Source organism: Epargyreus clarus, unplaced genomic scaffold (assembly GCF_041222505.1).
Source record: "Epargyreus clarus isolate Ecla_fem2 unplaced genomic scaffold, WU_Ecla_fem_2.2 ptg000032l, whole genome shotgun sequence".
Classification (NCBI taxonomy): domain Eukaryota; kingdom Metazoa; phylum Arthropoda; class Insecta; order Lepidoptera; family Hesperiidae; genus Epargyreus; species Epargyreus clarus.
This window is the reverse complement of record NW_027332237.1, coordinates 36,854-45,720: the sequence shown is the minus strand read 5'-3', so window position 1 is coordinate 45,720 and position 8,867 is coordinate 36,854.

The following is an 8,867-nucleotide window of genomic DNA, read 5'->3' as shown; positions in this document are numbered from 1 at the left end:
GAGAATGTCTTAAACAACACAATCATGCTCTATTAGCGCTTGCCATTAATAAACAATATATGATTTTATTTCTACCAGTCATCAAAATGTTCATATATCTAGGCAAAATGTCAATACATTACATTACATCAATACATACAAAATGTTGGATACATTGAATATTTATAACGAACGTAGATAAAATTCAATTCATTTAAACGAATTAAATTTTCTATTTCGAGATTAATTTGAGCCTGTTGCTCAAATTGTTTGTTTTTGTTGTTTGGTCACCCGTAAAATTTTCATATTGAAGAGTAGATTGCATTGTATTCTACTGTACAATTTTCATATTGAAGAGTGTGGTGAGACAGATTTGTAAAGTTCAATTTCAGATAGATTATTATTATTCCGTTGAAGGTCATTACCATATTTGCTCTAAAAACAACAAATCTAATTATGCACAAAACAATAGCTTGATTTAATAAAATAATTTAAATAATAAAAGAACTAACACAATATTTTCTCAAACATTATTACTTGGTCAGTGGGTTCTTAAGGAAATATGCGCGTTGCATTCATCTCGGTACGATTATATTAATTAATTTATAATAGATGTGAGTGATCATATTGTGCGGCGGCCGTCAGGTGACGCTTCTCACGCGAGCCACTGAGCAACTGTCGATACTGTAGGGTGGCCATACAGGGCTCGCTGTAAGGACTGTCCTAAGATTATTCCTAAAATCATACATGTTTAATAGAGTGTACATAATTTTAATATAGTTTTGTATTCTTTAATTTCAGTTATCGGCGAATTAAGTGAATTCATTTATTTAAGTAACTATAGATATCATAAACATATTGAAATCAACAGTTTGCCCCCGCACGTCCATACAAAATAAATTTCATTTTATTACATTAGATTCTATTTACCTTTTGATTACACACACATTGTTTAGTAAAGTCTGGAACGAATTCGCTCACAATCCACCTAACATTAGGTAAGTGCCATCCACAGAGTTTTGTATTTTTTATAGTCGCGAATAAATTATTATCATATTCTATTCTACAATTTAAAATAGGAAAGTGTATTGCAAACTGTCCACATTCTCAGCAGTGAGATCAAAATATAATTAAACTTTTTATATCTTAACTATAAATTGTGTAGGTATAAATATTATGACAATGTAACTGTATTAACGCATTCAAACTAGGAATAATCTTTCTATTTCCACATAAGTGTGGCCGCCCTACTCGCAGTATTGTCACCGCGGTCCAACCAACTCGTGGGAACGCGCTGCAATTATTTATACGAACCCGCGCCGAATATTTGCCAATAGAGTTAACTCGATCAATTAGCGCTCACACACCACCGTCCACGCGGCGCCACGGACCCAACACTTAATTAACATTTAATGATTATTATAAATAAATTTAATGTTCACTACTACATTCATTCCGAACTTCCATTAATATAAATTTTCACACCTTCAATTATTGTGTAATAGGCCCATACAAGTTCAAAATTTAAATATAAACCTTTTAAGATTAGCGGGGCTTAGCTAATGATTAGGTTCGTAAAATTATTAAATAGGTAAATAGAACGGTACTTTGGTTTATAAATATTAGAATATTGAGCATAATTTACATAAATATATTTATTAAGTAAGCGGTTATTTTTTGATTTTTAAGTCAATATGTCTTAACAGCGTAGAAAAGATAAAACCGAGATCCTCCTTCTTAAATTTAAATTTAAATTACGTTAAAAACAAAATAAATGTACATAATACAGGTGAAGCTAATGTGTAAAAAATATAAAATGACACTTTGATTTATTTACATAAGAGTTCTAAACACTAATTTACATTTGAAAATTCCTTCCTACAAGAAGTTGTCTCATTTCGATCTTAAGTAGCCAAGAAACGTGTAGATTCATTATAAATAACCCGTAATGTAAACAAAATATTTTTTTAAATAACGAGGGCTGGTCAATATTTCGCGTGTGTACTAAACAGCTGCTCGCTATCACGGTTCCTCGTATCAGCCGATAGCGTCACATCACTACATATTAATATCCTATTAAATTATCCAATATCATGTCTATAATATTATCGACTATCGACACTCCATTGCAACTGGTCGCTACTCACGCGCATTACTACGTATTGTTAATAAACTCATTTATCGCTCGATTCGTTTTAATAATACACAATAATGATAAATGTATACGAAGTTATCAAATTCGCCGATGATTATAAAGAATTGTGGTATGCACATGTGGTTAAGTTTCACCAATTCTAAGGTAGAAAGACTTTAAATTGTTGAAACTGGACACAGGATGCTGGGTAGGTAATAAATTTATTTTAAGACGCCAAAGCAATCTCACTATATTCATTATAAAATTAAAAATTTTTGCTTTTGAGATTGTGAGCATTTTGCCAATAGAAACTTCCATTTTATCTACAGTTGTAACATATCTGTCAAAATCCATAAATATTACAAATAATAAAATAATAAAAATTAACTAAGTTACATAATAAATAACTAAGACAAATAATAAAAATTAACTAAGTTACCCATGTTATCAGTCACTTAACAAAAACTATACATAATATCAATCTATCCAGTAAGAACTACGATTTAAATCCAACATTAAACAAAACCTAAACCTTTTGTTTATTCCTGCCCATAAATAAACAGGAACATTTAAATCAAAACCGGCCAGATTGCTTATTATCGGATCATATTATTTTTTACATTGGCCCCAACAATACAGATCGCGAATTGCGGGGAAAATGATCTGTTCTCCGTACAGTGATCAACAAAGTTGCACACTAAATTATTTATAGTATACGCGATTAGATTCTCTATTGCGATGTTGGTAAGGATGAGTTTCCTGTGGAGTGTATGGGTTGTAGATTAGGGTGGTGCACACTAATGAGCGGTGCGGTGTAATTAACCGCGGACACAATGCCGCTGCCAGCGCCAGCCGCCGCCCGCCCGTCACCCGCCGTCACCCGCCGCCGTCACCCGCCGCGCGCCGCATCGCCGCAGCGAGGCTATAGGCGCTGGCTCGGTTTGAAATTGTTGCTTAAATTAGTTATCAAGTCTTAAGGTAATAACGAGGCACATTGTTATTTGCTTCTTAAGTTATATTGTAATTTTGGATTCCTATGAGAAATAAATATCTTCAAACTTTAAGTAAACATTCGTGTTTACATGTCATTTATTACGTAATAGGTCATGTATGGAGATAATTTATCAAGGCCTACTTATCATGACGTTTTGTAAATAAAGAATGTAGATTTATATTTTCTATGTACCTAGTACATACCTACTCTACACTACCTACGTATGTAGAGTCTCTACATTACATACATATGTTGTTACTTCTACCTTTTATAATTAGGTACATAACCCTAATGTATGTCACCGGATGCATTATCCAGAATTTGAAGTGATACAAATACAGTTACCCGACGTATTTATACTCTTTTTTTTTAATGCGAAAGAAGTATCTAGTGAAACACAGATTGACGATAGTCATTGTAACTTAGTTCTCATAAATAAAAATGCATTTATTGATCGGCCTGTTCTATTAAAAATCGATTACTCGTTCATCAGAATTCTTTGATATAAAAAAGCATGATATTTATTAATATACTTTGATGAATATACATAGTTGATAGCTTGAGTCGCTGCAGGTATCCTCGCTGTCAGTGTGTCTCCGGCCGCCGCGGGTCGCGTGTGTTTGACGCGCTGCTATCATGAGCTTGCACCCCTTCGCTTATTAACTAACCGAGAATATTAGTTTACTCTATCATCATTCATTACCTAAATATATTTTCTATGTTATTAAATAGAAAACAGGTGACCATCTCTTTTCTTTTCTTTTATAATACTGAACTAGCATTCGAGCATGAAGTCCAACTGATGATAGGTAAGTAGCTACTACCATAGGCATCTCTAATGCCCCCGGATATGATAAAAGTCCTACCTAAAGTCGGTCACGGACGCGTTATTAACTCTGAGTACTAAGTTGGATCACCTGGGATAAGTAGGTATGTCTTTTTCTTAAACCCTTGAAATCGAACCGTAGCAGTGCTACCCGCTGTTGTTATAAAATAGAAAAGTTCGACCTTCAAATATTTATGTGATTACAGATTTAAAATACAAATTCATATTAGGATTCATTATCCTTCATGTTATTTCATTCTTGACGAATTTTGTTAATACATCATCTTCAAACTACGACTGTAGATCAACGACTTCAATTGTATTAAAAGGATACAAGTAATTGTTTCTAATTGCATAATGAACTGTAGGCATTCCTTTAGTTAATTGTTTGCGTAGGCTGATAATGTGAACCAATTACAGAACGGACACCTCCCGGCGCCGCCCCGCGGGAGGGCCGGAGCGGTTAAGTAGATTAATAGCGGTAAGCAGTGGAACCTACCTACATATCTAATATACGTAAAGACTAAACCTTTCGTCAGATTTAATAGATGATGCCAACGCCTCCTTAGGAGTGACAAAGCATCTATGATTGGCTTCAGGTAGAAATTATTTGGAATTGGTCATAGATGTGACCATTTGCTATGAGGTGGACTGTCTGCTTGTTTGCTACGTCAATGTTTTAAAAAAGTTTGTAGCTTAGAGATTGATGGGCAAAATTCGTGTCACGATAGATATACTAAAAGTTTTAGTTAATCAACTACTAATGCTAAAGCTTATACAAAGGCATTTTAACCATACAGTCTTGTCTCTATCATGCCTATGCACCTACCCACCACATTTCGATCTGGAAATTAATCTGCGAGTTTGACTGACTCATACCGAGTGTTGGAGGAGGCTTACCCTCCTCCGCCTACCCCCTCGACGCCCGAATTTTTGCCAAATTAATCTTTCTTCAAACACTCCACGTCTTTGTGCATCGAGGAGCAAATTTAATCTTGCGCTGATCGCATATACACGGGGAGGGGCTTAAACAATGGGCACAGATTATAATGGATGGCAATCGATATGCCGCCGATTGTTACGCCCGACCTGTCGAGGTCTCCGGCCACGAGATGAGCACATTGTTACTTTGTACAATTTATATGCGTCTAAATTAAAATAATTACATAAGGCTGAATATATACAAACTTTCTACTTAACCATTGGTTAAACTTTTTTTCTGTCACTATGTCTTACTTCGTGCGAAAGGTTTTAATCTTTTGATATCCCTGAAGAGCCGGAGAATTTCAGAATTTACGTTTGAAATTAAATAGATACAAAATTCTCATAAAAGGGTGAATAAATTGTGTTTATCTAATTTCTCAAAACATTACAAGATAACATTAGAATGATATATAGATGATAGACTTTTGAAAGGCCTTGTTTCATTTCAACTTTTATTTTATGTAGTGTTTAGTTTTGGCAAGTCCCAGAAAACTATGGTTCTCTATATTTTCAGAAAAGGTCCGTGCCCAGCAATACTCCTTTTGAATTATTTCACAAAAAATGATAAAACTACGAATGTTATTAATCGAAATAGTTTTCAAATAAAAGTAGCTGTCAGAAGTACCCATAGTTTCTCAAAGTAGCTGTATTTTATTATATTATTAAATAGCAGGGGGTGACGAAAAAAATCACAATAATGTTTGGAGAACTAGTTTATTAGCAGACTACGCCGACAATTATTGCAAACTCACTACTCTACAATAAATACAGTAACACACTACGACTTAACTAACGCTGAACTCTACATACATCAGACAGAAGTACTCTCAATTTATTAATTACGTACAAATATGTGTTGAATTAAATTAAGTTTCGAAAGAGTGTTTACAATTCAAGAACTCTATTTTCCAGCGAACATAAAAATTAAAGACGGATCGACTACCGCCCTGTAGTATTTATTAAATAAACTTTTATTTCTGTATATTAATATCTGATGTATGCGCGCTGAATACATAAGTACCTACCTCATATGAATTGCGCTCTGTACACTATATACAAATCTTATTTACATTTTAATTAATATTAAATGTACATGGAATACCATAATTTTTTTAAATTACTTATTTATTATTATACAATTTATTTTTAAAAGAATTTATTTAGACTTCTAGAAGATGCATAAAAATCTTTAAATCAAATCAAATCAAATCAAATCAAATTTATTGTGGAACATGGGTACATGGTGCATGGTACAAACATATTTTGAGTCCAACATATTCCCGCCACAGGTGGGCATACAATAATTGTGCAATAAAATATAAGTAGCAAATCATTAAAAAAATATTAATTACAACAATAGAAATATAATAATTATTATTAGTCATTTGAATTAAATTATACTGGAAAAATAATTAATATTGGATAACAATGTTTATTATATGGATTTGTCATTTAAAAAGTCATTTAGTGAGTAATAACACTTGTCAATTAAAAAATTATATAATTTCCGCTTAAATAATTCAATTTCAATAGTGGAACGGATCGTTGCGGGTAACTTATTATATATAATTGGGGCTTTGACGAATATACTTTGTTTATATAAGTGTGTTTTGGATGCTAATATACATAAGTTAGCTGCTCTACGTGCTCGAGTCTTAAACTCAAATAGGTGAATGTTAAGGTACACAAATATACTGCACTCTAATATATAGAGACATGGCATTGGTAGGATTTTAAGATGTGTAAAATAAGGTTTGCATGACTCCCATGGTTTTAAGTTGCACATCGACCTGATACAGCGTTTCTGTGCTTTGAATGCAATATCTTTATCTATCGAATGACCCCAAAATATGATACCATATCTAAGTGTTGAGGCGACACAACCATGATATGCAGTCAGAACGGTTTTTTGAGGAACGGTTTTTCTCAACATACGAAGTGCATACGATAATTTATTCAATTTTTTGCATACATAATCTATATGAGTTTTCCATTTTACGTTAGAATCCAAGTATAGGCCCAAGAACTTTGTGGTTTCTGTTTCCTCTATTTTGTGTCCTAAATAGTTAATGTTAAGATTCTGTGCTAAATTTTTTCGTTGTCTAAAGTTCATTATTTTCGTTTTTTCTAAATTTATTTTGAGATTATTTGATTCGAGCCATTCAATTAGACATACCAAGGATGCGTTTATGTCACTTTCTAGATCATTTATGTCTTCATTGAAAAATAATATGGTACTATCGTCTGCGAACAAAGTCAGTGGATATTTGATTACTTGGGGTAGAGGATTAATATAAATGATAAATAATAATGGCCCCAGTACACTGCCTTGTGGTACACCAAATTTGATTACTTTGCGGTCTGATTCATATGTAAGGTTACAATTTGTTTTGGGACAGAATTGGCTAAGTTGTGTGTATTGTTGTCTGTCTGTTAGATATGATTTAAGAAGGTCATACACGTTACCTCTTATACCGTAGTCATATAACCTACATAGAAGGATACTGTGATCCACGTGATCAAAAGCCTTAGTTAGATCAAGGAATAGAGCAGTCGTCGGTATTTTATGATCCATCTTTGACATTACGTCCGATAAAAAATTGTATATTGCCATATTGATTGACTTGTTTTTCCTAAATCCGAACTGGTGGGGTGTCAATATTTCATTTTTATCTAAAAACGTTAACAAAGACTTATAGATAACTTTCTCAAAGACTTTTGAAAGGATAGGAAGCAAAGCTATTGGTCTATAGTTACTCATGTCAGACTTGTCACCTTTTTTAAATAATGGCTTTATTACGACCGTCTTTAACTGATTAGGGAAAACACCTTTTATATTTAGCAAATTTAAATGTAATTTTATATACATTTAAATTTGCAGGTAAATCTATTGATTTCTACTTGTGGAAGAAAGTAGCGATTAAACTTTAATATTTTTTTTGTTTTAGGCAACATGTTTGCAGGAAATTATTAAAAAAAAAAAATTAATATAGCACATATCTTCAAGTAGGTAATATATTTTCTACTCTTAAAAGAAGTTATTAAACCTATACGTACAATGCACATGCTTATGTGTAAGTGTTATATACTAAATACTGATTAATGTCAGTTCTGGCAAGTAATACGTAAAGTCACAAGCCAGATCGATTTCGATGGTCAAATATCGGTTAACTAACTGCGCTTCATGTTGTAGGTGCAACATGAAATACCAATGCAAATTACATATTACTTGCTGAGACTGCTAGATATAGTGAGATCAACAAATTCATTAATCAAAAAATGTTGGAAAGTGACACGACACACAACGTTAAGGCACACGTGTTGCATGTAGACAATACAGTGAATATTTTATACGACGATTTTATTACCTTTTTTTATTTGCGTTAATTAAATTAATTAATATTTTACATAAAACTTCTCAATGCTACGTAATTTTTTTTGATTGCATTCAAATTTATCGCTAATTTATAAATAACAAAAACATGTTTGGATGTGAACTAAGACATACATATCATAACAATTTTCTTCCACAACAATCTATAAACGTATCTGATAAAGTAATATCATCGTTGTATGAAAATATTTACATAAAAATTAAGATTCGGCAAATTTGTATAAATAAACCTGCAATAAGGCCAATTTACATTACATTTATAATTACAAGAAAAACATACTTAGCATATGTTAATTAAATATTTTTTACTTTTTATATTATTTTCAAATTACTAATTATTATCTTAATTTATTTTCAAGTTTATCTAGTCCATACTCACTCTACAACTTCCCTTTTACTTGAACATAGAGTGACCGTGAATTATACTTATTAAAAATGTACCCTTAAAGTTAGATATACTTGAATTACCACTTTACTGCAAATAACACTTCCCAGTCATATCCAATTTGTTGTTCCATTAATACAATTATCATAATTGTACGTATTATTAGTATAA